This window comes from Miscanthus floridulus, chromosome 8 (genome assembly GCF_019320115.1).
Source record: "Miscanthus floridulus cultivar M001 chromosome 8, ASM1932011v1, whole genome shotgun sequence".
Classification (NCBI taxonomy): domain Eukaryota; kingdom Viridiplantae; phylum Streptophyta; class Magnoliopsida; order Poales; family Poaceae; genus Miscanthus; species Miscanthus floridulus.
In genome coordinates, this window is record NC_089587.1 from 8108072 (window position 1) to 8127407 (window position 19336).

The 19336-nt window shown below is 41.6% G+C and overlaps 1 long non-coding RNA gene across 1 annotated transcript; it reads left to right on the plus strand.

Moving 5' to 3' along the window:
- Positions 1–3226: 3226 nt before the first annotated feature.
- On the plus strand, positions 3227–4048 carry LOC136473147 (uncharacterized). Its single transcript, XR_010762525.1, has 3 exons — positions 3227–3394; positions 3495–3581; positions 3898–4048. It is a non-coding gene; the product is annotated as an uncharacterized lncRNA (long non-coding RNA).
- The last annotated feature ends 15288 nt before the right edge of the window (positions 4049–19336 follow it).

Genomic DNA, 19336 nt, shown 5'->3' on the forward strand with positions numbered 1-19336 from the left:
TATGAGACATAAACTTGTAGCGGAGCATAGCATCCAGTTTTGGATTTTCAATGATGCTCCTTCCTTTATTGTCCTGTATAGTTCCATACGTTGCTTCCATTGTCCAATGCTTCAGAATGTAATGATTGGGCAATATCTTGATATTCATCCAACGCTTCAGAGTGATAGCATCAAATGGAAGGTTTGTGGCAAGCGAAGAACATGATTGTGCACAACAATTAGATCAAGCACTTCATAATTCTCTGCAATTCGATTTAATGTAAGAGTCATACGAACCGGGCAACCTGTTCTTGTTTCTGCTCGAGGATTCTTTGTGTTGTGATCTCTCTTGTCTCGTGCTCGAAAACCCTCCTTGGCACACACATATCTACATTAAGTTACCTTTCCATCAAATTTACTTTCATTTGTGTACCTTTTTCTAACCTCAAAACTTGCACGACCTCCATAGTTTACCCAAAATGACCGAGCATCATCCAAGTTTATAAATTTCTGACCAACTTGAGGTACCCAGCTAGGATTCACATTCTCTCTGTACATGAAAAAATGCATTCTCATTGCTCGTATCTGAGTACAAACAATACAAAGAATTAAATTTGGAATGTGAACATAACTTACTTGTTGGGTTGTGCTTGTACCATTGAATCTGAATTGGATTTTGACTACAACAGCAGCACCAGCCTGCAGCAACGAGAAAGGAGCCACGCCGATAGCATGACACGGACCGAAGCGGACGGAGGCTGAACGCGCGAATGCAGGCGTAGCTGGGCACGCGGCGTCGTCGGCGCAGGCTAAGCTAGGTAGGCGGCGGCTGAGATGTGGGCGGAGCTAGGGCGGCGGTGGAGCAAACGCAAGAAGACCTGGGAAGCAGTCGCACGGCGGAGCTCGGCAGGCGGCGGCGCGGATGCGGGCGAAGCTGAGCAGCAGACCGCGCGGACACGGAAGAAGCTCAGTACGCGCGGACGCTCGGCCGCGGCGGTGCCCACTCCCGCCCAAATTTCGTGCGCCGTCCGACCGTATCGGCGTATCGCGCCTTTTTTTCAGCGGCTGCAGGAGCAAGGTACGTGTAGGTAACCCGAGCTGGGCCTTACTTGGGCCACAAAACACAATTGGGCTGTGTTTTGGAAGGTGGGAAAGGTGCTCTTTTATCAACCGTTGGATAGTTCTAGCTCAAAAAAAAACTAACCGTTGGATAGTAAATGAACGGCATCGGACAGGGGGCAAGTTACCCGTGACTTACCTTCTGTAAGTCAGAGAATCTGAGCCGGTGCGGGGAGAGAGGCGTGCGGCCAAGTGTAGAAGGCGAGTGGGCCGGACGGAGTGAGTGGATGGCATCGCACATCGGGTCGACGATTCCCTTATGAATGTTTTAGTCGTCGAGATAGTATCAATTTAATTGAGTTGGAATGTTTTACTGTTTTTTTTACAGATCCATAGACTTCTCATATGAAGAACTTCCTGGTGTTACATACAACTTTAGTATAGAGCATAAAATTGGGCAATGGGGTTTTGGCTCTGTTTATGCTGAGCTCATAGGCGAGGTGAGCACAGCCTTTTCTCGGTGTGTAACATGGATAGGCAATGTAGTTGGTGCACATGCACTTCACAGTTCAATAGACAACTAATGTCTATGAAATGAAAGGAGGCACTCTTTCATGTGTCTAGAAAGCACATAAAGAAAATGGATACAAAGGCATCTCAAGAATTCCTCGCTGAACTGAAGGTTTTGACACGCGTTCATCACTTGAATCTGGTTGGTGATCTTAGATTTTGCAGAGATAAGGCCAAGTTGGAAAATCTGTCTCTATATCTTAATTGTTTAGTATTGTCTGTCAAAAAAATGTTTAGTATTAAGTGTGGATGCAATTGACATGTGGGAAACATGAAGTGGATTTGAATACAAATATTTTGATTTATATGCATTTTTGACTTGCCTTGGTGCCTCCCCTTTTAGACTTCATCAATATAAATACTTTGTCAAGTCACTATCATAAATGTATAATGAAGTAAAGTTCCACGTGCTGCGACAACGCAAAATTTTCATGTACGAGATAGTTTGCATAGGATTCATAAGTCAACTTTAAACTTAACGCTCGTAGTGTTAGCACGTGCATAGGATTCTTAAGTTAACTCATAATCACCGCTATTTGCAATAATAGTATCTATGATTTAACTATTTCCATATATTGCTAATGATGAATTTTGCCACAAACACTCAAGTGGATATTTATGTCTGCGTGGAATAGTCTTAAAGCTATACATATTTATATGGTGAGTATAACATACTTTGTTTTAAGGTTTTGTGAGAGATTTTTCAAGAAACGCAGTATTGCTCATGCGACAGGCATTAATATTTACATATATATACTCGAACATGTATACAGAATGGTATGGAGATACGGCAGAACTTATTTGTGGATTTATTGGCGCACGAAAGAAATAGATATCAGAGATTTTTTCCTGCCGATATAAAACATTATCTTAGCCGCATCACGGAAAGATCTATACAGTAGAGTTTGTGAGCCTACGACGTCACGCTCTCCGTGGTTGTTAATTTCATAAAATTTGCCTTTTGAATTAACTGTCACTTTAACGCTAGTATTTAATTTTACAGTATTATTATCTTATCGTACAATCTGTATGTTTTTAGTACAAAATATTAGCTATCCCGTAACAACGCACGGATATTCTACTAGTCCTATAAAAAGTCACAGCAGGTCCTCGCATGAATTTCTCACACGCTTATACAGTATAGTAAGCTATCACGCCCAGCTCATGTTGTGGGAAGACTCAAAATTGTCTGGTATTATCTCCGAGACTCGGACGTCCGGTTCGCTCTGCTGTTCACGTCACCCCTCCTATAAAGCAAAACTCCATTAGCCTTCTCTCAATCCACAGCTTCCCCGCACGGCCCGCTCGGCTTCTCGCATGAGCACATGCTCCGCTCGCCCGCCAGCGTCGCCGCCGTTCCTCCCCACGTGCAGATCCACCGCCGGCGCCGCACCAGCGAGTAGAGCCGCCACCGCCGCTCCCACATGCAAAGCGTCGGCGCTACTTTCGTGCGCAGCGCCGCCTCGCCGTCCAGCAGTCCGTCACCGAGCCGTTCCCCCGTACGGCACAGATGGAGTAGTCCGGCGCCAAGTCGAACAAGAAGGCGCCGCTCTTCTCCACCACCGCCCAGGTCACCTCAAATGATGGCGCCGTTCTAGATGGTGCGGACCCAGGATGCGCCTCCTCCTCTCGGGGTCTGTGCCGCCGCCATTGCTGCCACGTTCTTCCGAGAAGCCATCGTCACCGCGTTGGTCGTCGTACATGGCGTCGCTGGATGCTTCATCGACACATCAAGTCAGAATTGGAATCGCAATCGAATCTCGAAGACACCCGTTCGGATTCCATGGTATGCTCGACACGAACTCCTTCCGTTATTTTCCTGTTTATAGAGATTTTGGTTGAAACTGAAATTAAAAGTTGCCATTGGGACATCCTGATCTCGCAAGATTCGTTGGGACATCCTAATCTCGCAGGCGACCTGACCTCGCCGAGGTGGACAACGCTCCTGACCTCACCGGGCACGATCAAGCAAGGTTGGCTTCTTACATGCTGTTTCTCCCTCTTCTCTGATTCTTATGTTATTACTCATCATGTACTGACAAAAGTAGTAAAAGAAAGAGAGCGAAATTAACTGGGACATGTGATTTATGGTTCAAAATGTGCACAGTATGAGTAAAATCAAGTAACTCAGTTGGCAAATCATAATTTGTAGATGTTGTTACCTTTGATTCTCTTCCGATTTGCAGTTCCAGTGGCCATCCAGTGATATGTCTCTGAAGGACATCAACTTGGATGAAAGTTATTTTCTGCCTTGGCTTATAGGATCTTATTTCTTCATGTTTTGCCTAGACAGTTTGACAAAGACGAGCACCAATCCAGGAGGAGGATAAGCTTGACTTAGGCTCAGTGAACTTCTTTCCAAGTGTGAGTCCAAGGCAAAAAAGATTGACCTTGGTGAGGTTGACCTCAAGACAATCATGGATGGGAGCAAGGAGCTATATTCAGGACAGAGGCTTTCCTTTTGTTGTTCGAGATTTTGCTGCAAGCTTCAATTTTGGAAACAAGTCCGACGGTTATCACTTTGGACTTCTACATAAAAACATATAGCCTACACAAAACAAAAAAGAGGCTGATTTCTAGATTTACCATTGTTTAGTATGTGATTATGGAATATTCACATAGACCTTCAATATTGTTTTCCTTTATAAGATATAGGTAGCGTGCTCGTGCGTTGCTACGGGACAACTAAATCTTTTGTACTAAAAACACATGGATCGCACGATAAGATAACAATACTGTTAAATTAAATACCGACGTTAAAGTGACATTTAATTCAAAAAGCAAAGTTTGTGAAATTAACACAGTCACAGAGAGCGCGGCGTCGCAGGCTCACAAACTCTACTGTATAGATTTTTTTCGTGATATGGCTAAGATAATATTTTATATCGGCAGAAAGAATTCTCCGATATCCATTTCTTTCACGCGCCAATAAATCCATGAATAAGTTCCGCTGCATCTCCATATAATTCTGTACACACAGGTTCGAGTATATACGTAAATATTAATGTCTGTCACATGGATAATACTGCGTGTCTTAAAAAAATCTCTTATAAAATTTTAAAACAAAGTATGCTATACTCATCGTATAAATATGTGTGGCTTTAGAACTATTCCACACAGACATACATTGTATAATAAGGTATCCACTTGAGTGTCTGTTCCAAGATGTTGAATTAGGTGTTGTAATTCTTAATTTCGACATATTTTTCAGGTCAAGGCAACCAATGATGATACTTTTCTTAGTGGTGCATAATTTTATGGTGCACCTCTTGACTATTTAAGTAAAGATAAGTTAGCACTTCAAAGACTCAGAAAAGCTGCTGAGAAGACCAAGGTTGAGTTTTCCTCCACTATGCATACTAAAATCTATGTCCCCGTTTATCATTGCCGATGCTTTTGATGCAAAGCAATTCAACATTACCATGATCAGATATAAGTTTGAGTCTCTTGTGAGTAATCTCATAGAGGGACACTCATTCTTTATGTGATCTGCCTCAAGGATATTGGCAGGACGATTGACCCATGTTGAAATGTCGCACCAAAAAATATCTACGTTTTGTCTATGATTTATTTCCCACGAATACATGCGGGTACTATGATAACACTAACTACACCAAATGAAAGATTACAGAGAATTTGCATTGCATCCAGAAGGATTTATTTATTAAGTTCTTTGGACTCTACAGGTAGTTTTGAAATATCTGTTTGCATGTCTTACCTTGTATCCTAATTCAAAATTTTATAGTTTAATTAGAATATTTAGGTGATTGTATATATATATTTTTTAATACAAGAATAATCTATGCATGATCTTCTTGAAAGATTTCTGCAGTGTAAAGATATCTTCGTTTTTCATGCATGTCCGTGCTAACGCTATGGTAAAAACAAAAGGACAATATATCAATTAAAAAATAAAAACAAAATTCATGCTCAAAGTCAAAGAGATAAATTATGGATGTTTGAATTTTGTCATCCATTATCTACCGGCGTGCCTATAAAATAGACTGAATAAATAATTAAACATAGATAGAAAACTAAATTAATGAAAGGATCATTGCAAGACATCAATCATCTCATAGCTTCGGACAATATCGCAAAGCTACTAAAAACTGTAACCGTGCCCTCACCTCAAACATTGTCCAGATAAATGGATTACAATGAAAGAAATGGATATTGAAGATTTCTTTTTGCCAATATAAAACATTATCTTAGCCGCATCATGGAAAGGTCTATAAAGTAGAGTTTGTGAGCATGCGACGCCGCGCACTCCGTGACTGTGTTAAATTCATAAACTTTGCTTTTTGGATTAAATGTCACTTTAACGTTGGTATTTAATTTTTACAGTATTGTTATCTTATCGTGCGATCCGTGTGTTTTTTGTATAAATTGTTAGTTATCCCGTAGCAACGCACGAGCACGCTACCTAGTATAAATATAAAGAAGGAAAAACACGACAAGAAAGATTGGCATTAGACCAACTCCTTTTGATTCTTTACAAACACATCTGAAAGTTAACATGTGAGCTGTGGTCTGTGAGCATCAAATCAAAACAACAAAAAGAACATGGATTCGATCATAAGTAGCATTTGTCCTCCTTTTTTTGAAAAAAAGAAAGGTACTGCAGAGTTATAGGATTATCAATCTTATCAGCACCATCAATTTTTGGCAATTGTAGAACTCAACCAAGACACCCATTGAAGTGCTACATCCCTAGCTCGCAACCCAATTAAGAGTAGGTTCTCGCAAGCCAGCCATTATTAAACTGCATGAAGGGCTCCGAAATGAAGACCACTATTTGAAAAAAGAGTAAATGATTATTGTTTCCTTCCATACATGATTGTTTCCTTCCATGTATGATTATTATTTTCTTCCATGCATGATTATTGTTTCCTTCCATGCATGTGGCCTCAGGTGATCGATTTATTTCCCTCAAAGCAGGCGGGGATCGTAGGGATAGCAATTTCTTTTTCTATCGCACGGGGTATCACATGGGGTGGGCAGAGGACAAACCAAAACAAATGTCGCACCAAAAGATGTCTACGCTTTGTTCTTTTTAGTTGTAGGAGATGTGAAAGGTCCTTGCGTGGTTTTGGTAATTGAGTGGCGACCTAGGTGGACTAATTATGTTTATGTGAGATACACAGGTGATTAGTCCTCAGGTATATATGTGTGAGCAACATATGCCATGAAGGTGAAAATGGCTTGGAGATGTTGCAAAGCTCACACATGTGATGATGAAGGAGCTCATTGCACATGAGATATAACATTGAGTCATGTGATTAAGGTAGAGTAGATCAAGACAAGACTTGGCTTGATGGACCGGTTGCAAGCGTGAAGGGCAAGTCGAAGGCTTTGGAGCGATGGACCGCGTGGCGGTGAAGCTTGAGCAAGACTTGGCGCCGATGAACGAAGTCAACGATGGAAAGCAAGTGAAGTCAAGATCGATGAACCAATATGATCACGTGATGATATGAAGTGGATCATATCATTGTTGATCATGTTGGTGCATGTGTTGCATCGACATTGGAGGAGATGGAATGGAATGCGCAAGGCAAAGGTATAACTTAGGGCATTTCGTTTCACCGGTCATAGGTGTGTAGAGAAGTTGATGGTCGGGTTTAAGATAGATGGCCATACTATCAAGAGGGGCAAACTTGTTTGCATATCGGTCATCTAGTGCCACTCGAGTGATCTAACTTTACATCGTCGCTAGGATTCTAGGAATGAGTGGCGTGGCAAGTTGAGTGGCTAATCCTTTGGGAAATGATTGTGAAAATGCTAACACACATACACATGATGGTGTACACTTGGTGGTGTTGGCACATTTATAAAGGAGATGAAGTTGAAGTTGATGTGGATCAACTCGGCGATGAAACGGAGGCGAGAAGGGTTAGGAACTCCACCGGCGGAGTGTCCGCCTGTAGAGTGCGGACAGTCCGACAGTGCCATCGGTGTCCTATACAGAAAAGACAGGGTCTCATAGAGTGGACCAGACTCTGGTCATGCAGTGACCGGACGCTGGGTTGTAGCGTCCGGTCAGTGGTGGCAGGCATCGTGCAGCGTCGGTCAATCGACCAGACGCTGGCTCTGGAAGTGACTGGACGCTGGCTGTGTGCGTCTGGTCAGGGCTGACGTATGGTGACATAGGTAGAGCAGAAGCTGGAGAGGGACCGGACGCTGGTGCTGCGTCCGATTGTGATCGACCGGACGCGTCCGGTCGTGAAATGTTGTTTCTGGAACCTTACTGGAAACGACCGGGCGCTGGAGGCTCAGTGTCTGGTCAATTGAAGCTACTGCGTCCGGTCGTCAGATGACCATTGAGATCGGATGAACAACGTTTGAAGGAGGGGACAAGTGGCGAGTATCGCATGACCAGACGCTGAGGTCCAGCGTCCGGTCGATCGGACAGGAGCGTCCGGTCGGCCTAACTTTTGCCCAGTGAAGGGGTAACGGCTCTATTTGTTCATGGGGTTATAAATAGAAGCCATGGTCGGCCTTGGACCGGTAGCTGAGCACACTAGAGCCTTGGTGGCTTGTGTGGTAGTGCTTGGGAGCCCACCATCTCACACATACTTGATAGTGATAATCCGATTGTGTGAGCGAGCGATTCTAGTGCGATTGCATCATGAGGTTGCATCGAGTGGCACTAGGTGATTGAGTTATAAGCCGGTGGTGCTTGTTACTCTTGGAGGTTGCCACCTCCTAGACGACTTGGTGGTGGTCTCCGTCGAAGCTCGCAAGAAGCTTGTGCGGTGCTTCGAAGAAGAGCTTTGTGAGAGGCATTGTGCTCGCCCCGCGGGAGCCGCGAAGAGCAACTCTAGTTGAGCGTGTCATTGAGCTACCCTCACTTTTGGGGTAGGTTCTTGCGGTGCCCGACGTGTGGGCTTGGCGGGTGATGCCAATTAGCCGCTGAACCACCAAGTGAGCGGTCGACACAATGGGGACTAGCGTGTTGGCAAACACATGAACCTCGGGAGAAAAATCACCGTGTCAACCTTGTTCTTCTCGTTGGATTGCATCCTCGTTACACAAGCTTGTAATTACTTTTGCATACATTGTACTTGTGTAGTTGCTCTTGTAATTAGTTAGCTTGTGTAGCTTACTAGTTACCTTCCTGCTTGTGTAGCATAGAAGTAGCTCCCTTGCGTGGCTAATTTGATTTGTGTAACCTTGTTAGTCACATTGCTTAGTTTGTGTAGCTAAGTAATTGCGCTCTCTAATTTGGCATTGGTTGCCTTGTTATTGAGCATTGCTAGTGAGCTTAGATGGCTTTATGCTTTTGCTTACTAGCATGTGTAGGAGCTCTCTTGTTGCTTAAAGTACTAGTGGCATAAGTTTGTGTGACCTTGCTCCTAGAATTGATTAGGAGAGCTCTAGCTAGCCCTGCACCTTAGCTGCTTAATTAGTATCTTTGAAAGGTGCTAGAGAACATAGATAGAGGGGTGTAGTCTTGGGTAGACCGATAGTTTTAATTCCGCACTTGTTTTGGTTAGCCGACGCGATTAATTCTAAAAAGGACTATTCACCGCCCTCTAGTCGCCATCTCGACCCTTTCAATTGGTATCAGAGCCTGGTCTCTCATTTGTGGTCTTCATCGACCCGAGAGGATGGCGAACTTTGGGCTAGAAGTTGTTTGTGAAACACACATTTTTTATGGCACGCACTATGCACGGTGAAAACGTCATATGCTTGATCATTTCCGTGAATTGGCTCCCAAGGCATGGTGGATCATTGTTGTTGGTTTTTCTCGTGATGCCTTAGATAAGGATAACCTCACCCAAGCGCAAGAGGATTGCTTACAACTTGATCATCGTGCTCTTTTATTATCTAACGTGTGTTATACATGATGATATTTTTAGACATGTGTGGGACTTGGAGAGTGCTCATGATATGTGGCTAGCACTCCAAGCCTTTTATGGTGACTCCTCCACATGGGATGATGGTAAATTCAAGAAGGAGGATGAACCAAAGAAGGAGGCGCATGAGTGTGTTGAGCATAACCACAATTTGGTGATTGTGGAAGATTGCTCCACCTCATGGTCAAGTGATGATGATGACGATTGATCAACTACAAGTTCACTTGACAAGGTTGATGATGATGCCACAAGTGTTGCAAGTGATGATGCTACTCTATGCACACTTGATGGTAATGATGGTTCATGCTCAAGCCATGATGAAGATGCTACTACATGCTCTCCAACCACACCATATTGTCTTATGTCACAAGGTGACACCAAGGTATCAAATGATAATGTGGTTGATCATGTTGATTCATATGATGAGCTTGTTAGTAGACTTGCTAGCATGACCATGTCTTTAGAAAATGAGAAAGCTAAAACATTGAAATTAGAAAATGAAAACTCATTTCTAAAGAACTCTTGTGAAGAACATAAAGACTTACTTGATGCTTATAAATCTTCACATGATGAGGTTAAATTGAATCATGAGACACTACTTGCATCTCATGATGAATTATTAGAACAACATGCTTCTCTCATTAAAATATTTACTAAGAAACTTAAAAATAATGAGAGTTCATCACATGGGTCAATTGATCAATCACATATTATTGCTAACCCTTGTGATGTAGGCAAGAAGCATGTATCCACCTCTTGTGATGATTTATTAGATATGCCATGCTCTTTACATATAGATGCTTGTTCTACTTTTATGTCTTGTGAGACTAACCTTTTGAAGAAGAACAATGAGCTTAATGAACAAGTAAAGAAATTGAGCAACAAGTTAGAGAGGTGCTACAACTCTCAAGTCACCTTTGAGCATATGTTGAAGACTCAAAGAAACTTTGGAGACAAGAGTGGCGTCGGCTTCAAGATTAGCAAAGTCAATCATCAAGAAAGCCGCAATGACATAAGTGGCATTGGCTTCAACAAGAGCAAGATCAAGGACAAAAGATAGGATAAGAGAAGATATGAAAGAGAGATGAAGAAGCAAGAACAAGAGAAGCTCTCTCATTTCATGTGCTTCAAGTGTCATAAAGTGGGATATCTTACAAATGGTTGCCCCAATGAAGAAAAGCTCAAGTTGAAGAAAGAAGAAGAGAGGCTAAGGCATGTGAAGTGCTTCAAGTGCCGCACTTGGGGTCATCTTACCTCAATGTGCCCAACCAAGCAATTGGTGAAGCAACAAGTGAAGTCTCAACCAAAGCCATAAGTTGAGCAAGAGAAGACACCACAAGAGCAAATCAAGATCAAACATGAAGATGGCGGTGATTTGATGATAAAGAAGAAGAAAACAAGAATAGGTGAAAAGGCAATGCATCCAATACAAACTCAAGATGCTAAGATGATGAGCAAAAATGAAGATGAGAAGAAAGATTATGCTCACATCAAGTGCTTCAAGTGTGGAAGTATGGGACACTTTGCCTCTAAGTGTCCTACCAAGCTTGAGAAGAAGGCTCAAGCAATCCATGAGAGACAAGGCAATGAGAAGCACCACATGAGCAAGGAAGAGAAGGCTCAATCAAAGAGAAAGTGCTACGCATACCGAGAAAGGGGACACATGGTATATTCATGTCCCCTAGGTAACACCCCTAAGCCTATTTCAATTAATGATGATTCTATGCTTAAGAATGGTGGTAATGGTACCTCTATGATTGCTATTGTAAAATATCCCGCTATTCATATTAAGACTATGCCTAAGTATGTTGTACCTAACTTGAGAGGACCCAAAGTTGTTTGGATACCATCAAAAAGTGGATGATTGCTTATAGGTACCATCGGTATTGGAGGCTTGGTTCAAATAATATTCATCTTGTTGATCATGTAGTTGAGCCAAGTATTGCTAAGTGATGATCATTATCCTAATGCCATGAAAAATTGAGTGAAGTCCAAGTACTATCAACATACAAGTGCTATAATTCAAGTCATTGGTGATTCATTGGATATATTTGATGACTTACTAATAATTGAGTTAAAGCTTGCTAGTTGGATGATCATGAGCTAACCAAGGTATATCTCTTGTTGATCATTTCATTTGGGTGCATATGAGTTGATTGAATTGGATAAATATGCAATATTGCTTGCTATGAGATGATTGAATGGATAATTGATTAGTAGTCAAGTTTGGATTGATTTATATTGGATAAGTTCATAAGATGACATTTAGTAAGTGGATTAAATGGATTTATGTCTTGTGAAAGTATTCAAACGAGTTAGTTTCAAGTTTGATTCATATTTGATGAAGTATAGCTCAAGTGATTGAAATCTGTCCTATATTAAAAATCTGAGTGAGCTATGATCTTAGCCATGTTTGAGTAATTAAACCTTATTAGATTGGCATTAAAATTGGTGTACATGCTCTAGACTTATGGTATAAGATTATGTAGAAATTTTATGATAATTGGATAAGAGATGCTTCGGTTTTGGAGTGGATCTTGTCAGCTATAGTACAACTGTTTTCAGCATGTAGCAGTGGTGGAAGAATTGAAATTTGGTAGAAATCTAGAAGTCAAATGAAGCTCAAATTTTTACAGCTACTAGATAGCTTAGTGAAGCACATCTCCACCAAATTTCGTGGTATTTGGATTTGTACTTTGGGAGATATGCTTATTTCTTCGAAGAGTACAAAATCTGCTAGAAAAGTAACAATTATTGGATTTATTTAGAGTCACTTTGATTGAAAGGTCCTCAAATTGGAAACATGTTTATAAGTAATTGAGGCACCTAAGTTTGATTTTGAGATGATCTAAAAGCATGACAAGCAAAGTGTACAAGGCCATTTGATTGTGGAGTGTATTTTGCACATATTTGGTACTCAAGATGAAGATCAAGATCAAACTCAAGTTGAAGATAAAGTTTAAGTTCTAGATATCATTGGAGATCATTTGGTAGAAAGAAAAGGACTTAAATAAGTAGAAAGAAAAGGACTTAAAGAAGGAATCAAGGTTACTCATCAAGTTAAGTCCATCACTTGGATCAATCAATCAAGTTATTTCAAGAGTGTCAAGGATGGTTCTTGGAGAGAGATCACTTCTCCCTAGTGTAGGGGCTTGCCGCCTATGAGTAGGTAAACCAAGTATAGTACTTGGAAGGCTAACATGGAAGTGGTGATCTGAGAAACATTTGAGATGCTAAGTTGAAGCAATCAAAAGGGTTGATCAAGAAAAGCAAGCAACACCCAAAAGAGAGCCAATCATGATATTTCAAGTGGTATTCTCACGTTGATGCTCTCATGCAAGCATTGATCAAAAGATGAAGCAAGCCAATCACAACAAGAAAGTGCACTTGATCATAAGTGGTATTCATTTCATATGGGTGAAGAATGAAATTCAACATGGTATCTATTGGTCTTCACTAAGCTTATAATTGGACTTCGCATTGCTATTGGAGTGATGAATTAGAATCTATGTGACTATCCTCTACTCCAACATAGCAAAGGTATCATTGTAAATGTGCATGATCATTTCATCCCTTACTAGTATGCGGTTAGTGCATATAGTTCATGCTTCATAGGATCATGCATAACAAATAAAATATTTAAATTTATAGCCTACCACTATTGCTTGAATGATACACTGATCTAGCGGTTAGTATATGAATTTGTTTATGAGCTAGTAAAATCAATTACTTAACTTAATTTGGATTGCTAACAAGTGACAAGTACAGCATTGGCAAGATAACCCTTGCAAGAGGTGTGAAGAAGCTTGTCGTTGGTTCAAATCAGACTTGAAAGCTTAGGCAAATCAATTTAGTTCAAGTCAACTTAGAAGTTCATGATAAGTAACAAGAGTACAAGCACAAGACAATAATGCAAATGGATATCTAGATTGTTTGTTTCAAGTGATATTTAGACTCAAGTATTTCATCAAGAATTTATAAGTGATGTCTAGATCAACTCACAAGTGATATCCTATAAGTGATACTCATAAAGATAATAAAGGTTCAAGAAATGGTTTTTATTGATAAATCCAACAAGTGGTTCCATACTAGAAGATTCTTTCAAATGGTATCACATCTACACATAGTATCAATCATGCAAGGCGATGGTTCCACAAGTGATCCTCAACTTTAAGTGATCATCAAATAAAGAATGTATCTCTCACCTACAAGAGCTCAAGTGTATCAAATGGATGACCCATGCTATCACATAGGGGGAGGTGTCCCACAAATTGATATCAAGATCAATGATCCTATGTGTGGTATCTCAAGAAGCCCTACACAAGATACAAGGGGTATAAGTTATAAGTGGTATCTACAAGTGGTGTCATTCCAATAATCAAGTAATGTCCATAAAAAATGTAACATTCAAGTCTCAACCATCTACCCCAAATGCATACCTTTGCATCAATGAGAAGCACATCTTTTATGGAAATTGATGACAAAGGGGAAGAGATTGTATAAAGATATGAAAGCTTTGAGATTGAGATTGTACAAGGGGGAGAAATAAGATATGAAAGCTTTGGGAGAAATTGAAACAAAGAAGTAGAGGTTGGACATGGACATGGACAAAGAGGAAGCAACATTGAAGAAAAGAGATGGATCAAAATTTTTGGACAAGAGAAGTACACAAGTAGGGGGAGCAAGCTCATGAACTTTGATTGATTACATTTGATATGTGCATATTCATGTGCTTGCTTGCATTGCATAAGTTTTTAAATTCAATATGCATGCTTGTGTGGTGTATGCTAGTTGTAGAATTTATTTAATGATTTGATTTGATAACTAGCATGTATAGGATGATAGCTAGGCACTTGGTATGCTTTTCAAGTAATGCTAGTACCTTGCTTTTAATGTTGATCTTATGAGGTATCTAGTGCTTTCATTTCCAAGTGATATCTAGCTTACCATGGTGCTAAGGATGAACTTAAAGGTGCAACTCCAATTGATACACGCTTCAAAGGTTTATTCTATACACCTTAGCATCATTTAGTAGTAATTACTCTCCCACAATTTCAATCTATGCATATGTGCGAGCTTCAAATAAAACACTCTAGCACATATGTAGGGGGAGCAAATACTACCATTTCAGGTTTGTGGTATTTGTCCAAAATCATTTTCACATGGTAAAATTGCTTGGGTAAGCAACATAAATCCAAAAGAGCTCAATTTCTATATCTTTATAGAGTTGTCATCAATTACCAAAAAGGGGGAGATTGAAAGGTTCTTATGTGATTTTAGTAATTGAGTGACAACCTAGGTAGACTAATTGTGTTTATATAAGATACATAGGTGATTAGTCCTCAGGTATATATGTGTGAGCAACATATGCCATGAAGGTGAAAATGGCTTGGAGATGTTGCAAAGCTCACACATGTGATGATGAAGGAGCTCATTGCACATGAGACATGACATTGAGTCATGTGATCAAGGTGGAGAAGATCAAGACAAGACTTGGCTTGACGGACCGGTTGCAAGCGTGAAGGGCAAGTCGAAGGCTTTGGAGCGATGGACCGCGTGGCGGTGAAGCTTGAGCAAGACTTGGCGCCGATGGACGAAGTCAACGGTGAAAAGCAAGTGAAGTCAAGATCGATGAACCAATATGATCACGTGATGATATGAAGTGGATCATATCATTGTTGATCGTGTTGGTGCATGTGTTGCATCGACATTGGAGGAGATGGAATGGAATGCGCAAGGCAAAGGTATAACTTAGGGCATTTCATTTCACCGATCATAGGTGTATAGAGAAGTTGATGATCAGGTTTAAAATAGATGGCCATACTATCAAGAGGGGCAAACTTGTTTGCATATCGGTCATCTAGTGCCACTTGAGTGATCTAACTTTGCATCGTCGCTAGGATTCTAGGAATGAGTGGCGTGGTAAGTTGAGTGGCTAATCCTTTGGGAAATGATTGTGAAAATGCTAACACACATACACATGATGGTATACACTTGGTGGTGTTGGCACATTTATAAAGGAGATGAAGTTGGAGTTGATGTGGATCAACTCGGCGATGAAACGGAGGCGAGAAGGGTTAGGAACTCCACCGGCGGAGTGTCCGCCTGTAGAGTGTGAACAGTCCGACGGTGCCACCGGCGTCCTATACAGAAAAGACAGGGTCTCACAGAGTGGACCAGAATCTGGTCACGCAGTGACCGGACGCTGGGTTGCATCGTCCGGTCAGTGGTGGCAGGCATCGTGCAGCGCCGGTCAATCGACCGGACGCTGGCTCTGGAAGTGACCGGGCACTGGCTGTGTGCGTCCGGTCAGGGCTGACGTATGGTGACGCAAGCAAAGCAGAAGCTGGAGAGGGACCGGACGCTGGTGCTGTGTCCGATCGCGATCGACCGGATGCGTCCAATCGTGAAATGTCGTTTCTGGAACCTTACTGGAAACGACCGGGCGCTGGAGGCTCAGTGTCCGGTCAATTGAAGCTGCTGGGTCCGGTTGTCAGATGACCGTTGAGATCGGATGAACAGCGTTTGAAGGAGGGGACACGTGGCGAGTATCGCATGACCGGACGCTGAGATCCAGCGTCCGGTCGATCGGACAGGAGCATCCGGTCAGCCCGACTTTTGCCCAGTGAAGGGGTAACGGCTCTATTTGTTCGTGGGGTTATAAATAGAAACCATGGTCAGCCTTGGGCCGGTAGCTGAGCACACTAGAGCCTTGGTGGCTTGTGTGGTAGTGCTTGGGAGCCCTCCATCTCACACATACTTGATAGTGATCATCCGATTGTGTGAGTGAGCGATTCTAGTGCGATTGCATCATGAGGTTGCATCGAGTGGCACTAGGTGATCGAGTTGCAAGCTGGTGGTGCTTGTTACTCTTGAAGGTTGCCACCTCCTAGACGGCTTGGTGGTGGTCTCCGTCGAAGCCCACAAGAAGCTTGTGCGGTGCTCCGAAGAAGAGCTTTGTGAGGGGCATTGTGCTCGCCCCGCGGGAGCCGCGAAGAGAAACTTTAGTTGAGCGTGTCATTGAGCCACCCTCACTTTTGGGGTAGGTTCTTGCGGTGCCCGACGTGCGGGCTTGGCGGGTGATGCCAATTAGCCGCTGAACCACTAAGTGAGCGGTCGACACAACGGGGACTAGCGTGTTGGCAAACACGTGAATCTCGGGAGAAAAATCACCGTGTCAACCTTGTTCTTCCCGTTGGTTTGCATCCTCATTACACAAGCTTGTAATTACTTTTGCATATATTGTGCTTGTGTAGTTGCTCTTGTAATTAGTTAGCTTGTGTAGCTTACTAGTTACTTTCTTGCTTGTGTAGCATAGAAGTAGCTCCCTTGCGTGGCTAATTTGGTTTGTGTAACCTTGTTAGTCACATTGCTTAGTTTGTGTAACTAAGTAATTACGCTCTCTAATTTGGCATTGATTGCCTTGTTATTGAGCATTACTAGTAAGCTTAGGTGGCTTTATGCTTTTGCTTACTAGCATGTGTAGAAGCTTCCTTGTTGCTTAAAGTACTAGTGGCATAGGTTTGTGTGACCTTGCTCCTAGAATTGATTAGAAGAGCTCTAGCTAGCCCTGCACCTTAGCTGCTTAATTAGTATCTTTGAAAGGTGCTAGAGAACATAGATAGAGGGGTGTAGTCTTGGCTAGACCGATAGTTTTAATTCCGCACTTGTTTCGGTTAGTCGACGCGATTAATTCTAAAAAGGACTATTCACCCCCTCTAGTCGCCATCTCGACCCTTTCAAGATGCTAGTAATTTGCTAGGCTAATAATGCCTTAGCGTGCATCACATCTGTTTGGTTTGTTGGAGTTTCTTTCCGGAAACATTTGACGTGCTCTTGAAAATGAAAGCTTAGGTGGTACAGTGCTCTCGCGGCAAAATTCTTACATAAATAATGCAGGAAAACAATAGGAGAAATGAACAAATCTAGTAATGATCTCATTGCGCGAGTTATTTTTTAATTAAACAAAACCTGAAAATACATATAAAAAAGGAACTACAATAGTAATTTATTGACATGCGAAATATAATTTCTATGGAATATACTAACTGGCTTCCTCAATGCCTGCGTAATTGCAATGAACCGTTGAGTGATTAAGCTACAAGGCGAAATATAATTTTTATGGAATACACTTCGATCTTCGGCAACTTTGATACACTGGAAGAACTATGGAACACTATCTATGGAATACATTTTGATCTTCGGCAACTTTGATACATTGGAAGAACTATGGAACACTATCTGTAGGGTAATGGTAATGTGTATGCTATCCTAGCATAAAAATTATCTACCTTATTTTATCAAGACATGCGAGTAGGTGATCATAGATTGTTACCGTATACAACGTGCGAGTAGGTGATCATAGATTGTTACCGTATGCCAAAAAAGAGTTGAAGTAGCCTAGTCTAACGTCGTTAGATACCATTTATGTGTCAATGTAGTGGAAGTAGCAACACATCCACCTGCCTTATCCATTCGTCGCTAATCAAGGCCACAACAGCAGCAGCAGCATCCACACGTGCGGAGATGGAACCCTTGGAAAGACAAGTTATCTTTCACATGGGGTGTTAATACATTCATATAGGGAGGAGAACTATATATCTCTGCATTAACCAGTAGTATGATACTAATTGATGTCGTACGTTCCACCTTCATGGAGCTTTAAACGTTAAAGTTGCCTCTCATTAAAAACCCATTAGTAATAATATATTAATGAATCATTATCATGTTTTAGCCCACTTACATATCCAATCCACAACGTGTATGATTGACTCTTAGACCCATCACAAATAATCTTCCACCTGCATTAGAGTCAATCATCTAGGCAACTGTTCTAACTCCTTAAGTGTGTGATCCATTAGGTTCATGTGTAGACTGCCACGATCAAAAACCATTTTTCAATCATTAATCAGTAGTGGCACCTAGCAGTACACTTGAACTACGTCAGCAATATTTTTCAGTGAAAGAACAATATTTTCCTCTCACACTAAATCAACATAAGCATCAGCATAAGCCAAATTTCAGCGAAACGATTTACCGTAACTCTGCAGAGTTATAGGATTGTCAATCTTATCAGTAAATCCTGTAACTCTGCAGAGCCACCGTGTAAATCAGGAATTTCACAAGTGGCATGATTTACCGGCCTCTGCAAATGAATTTTAGAAATGCAAAAATCAACCATTTGGTGAACCTGCTAGTCGCGGAGGCCCGCAAAACCAACCGTGGAGCCCCTTCAAGTGCCCTGTTCGCTTGGCTGATAAGCCATGGCTGAAAGTACCGTTGACTGATTTGCTGTGAGAGAAAAATACTGTTCGTTGGCTGAAAAGTACGGCTTATAAGCCAAGCGAACGGGGCGAAGGTTGCCAATCTCGATGTGGAAGTCGATGCCGTTTACAAACGGTGTCACCAAAAGGTGCCATCTCCATATAGCATTTGAATATGATCGCGAGGTTCGCTCATGAGTGGCATAGGTTAACCAGTGCGCAATAGAAACATGAAAAGCGGCACCAACCAGACTTGCTCGACAACCAGATCGACAAAACCAAAAGGATTAGGGATGTCTAGGCCGACTAGAGGGGATGAATAGTCGATTTTAGAATTTATAGCAAGACCTAGCCGATAAAGATGTAGAGTTAAAACTAATGACTACACCCCGATCATTAATATTGCAAGCAACAATGTTCAATGATAGGCGACCCATCCGTGGATAACGAGGACTGCGGTATCTTAACCTTAGTCTTTCACATGCACTCAAAGCTACTAAGTATGAGTGTGTACATTTGTACTATGTAATTTTGAAAATAAAAGACAAAAAATATTCTTTATCCCTTTGAACTCTTTCCAACTTCGTAATTTTATCGTCACTTTTCGAA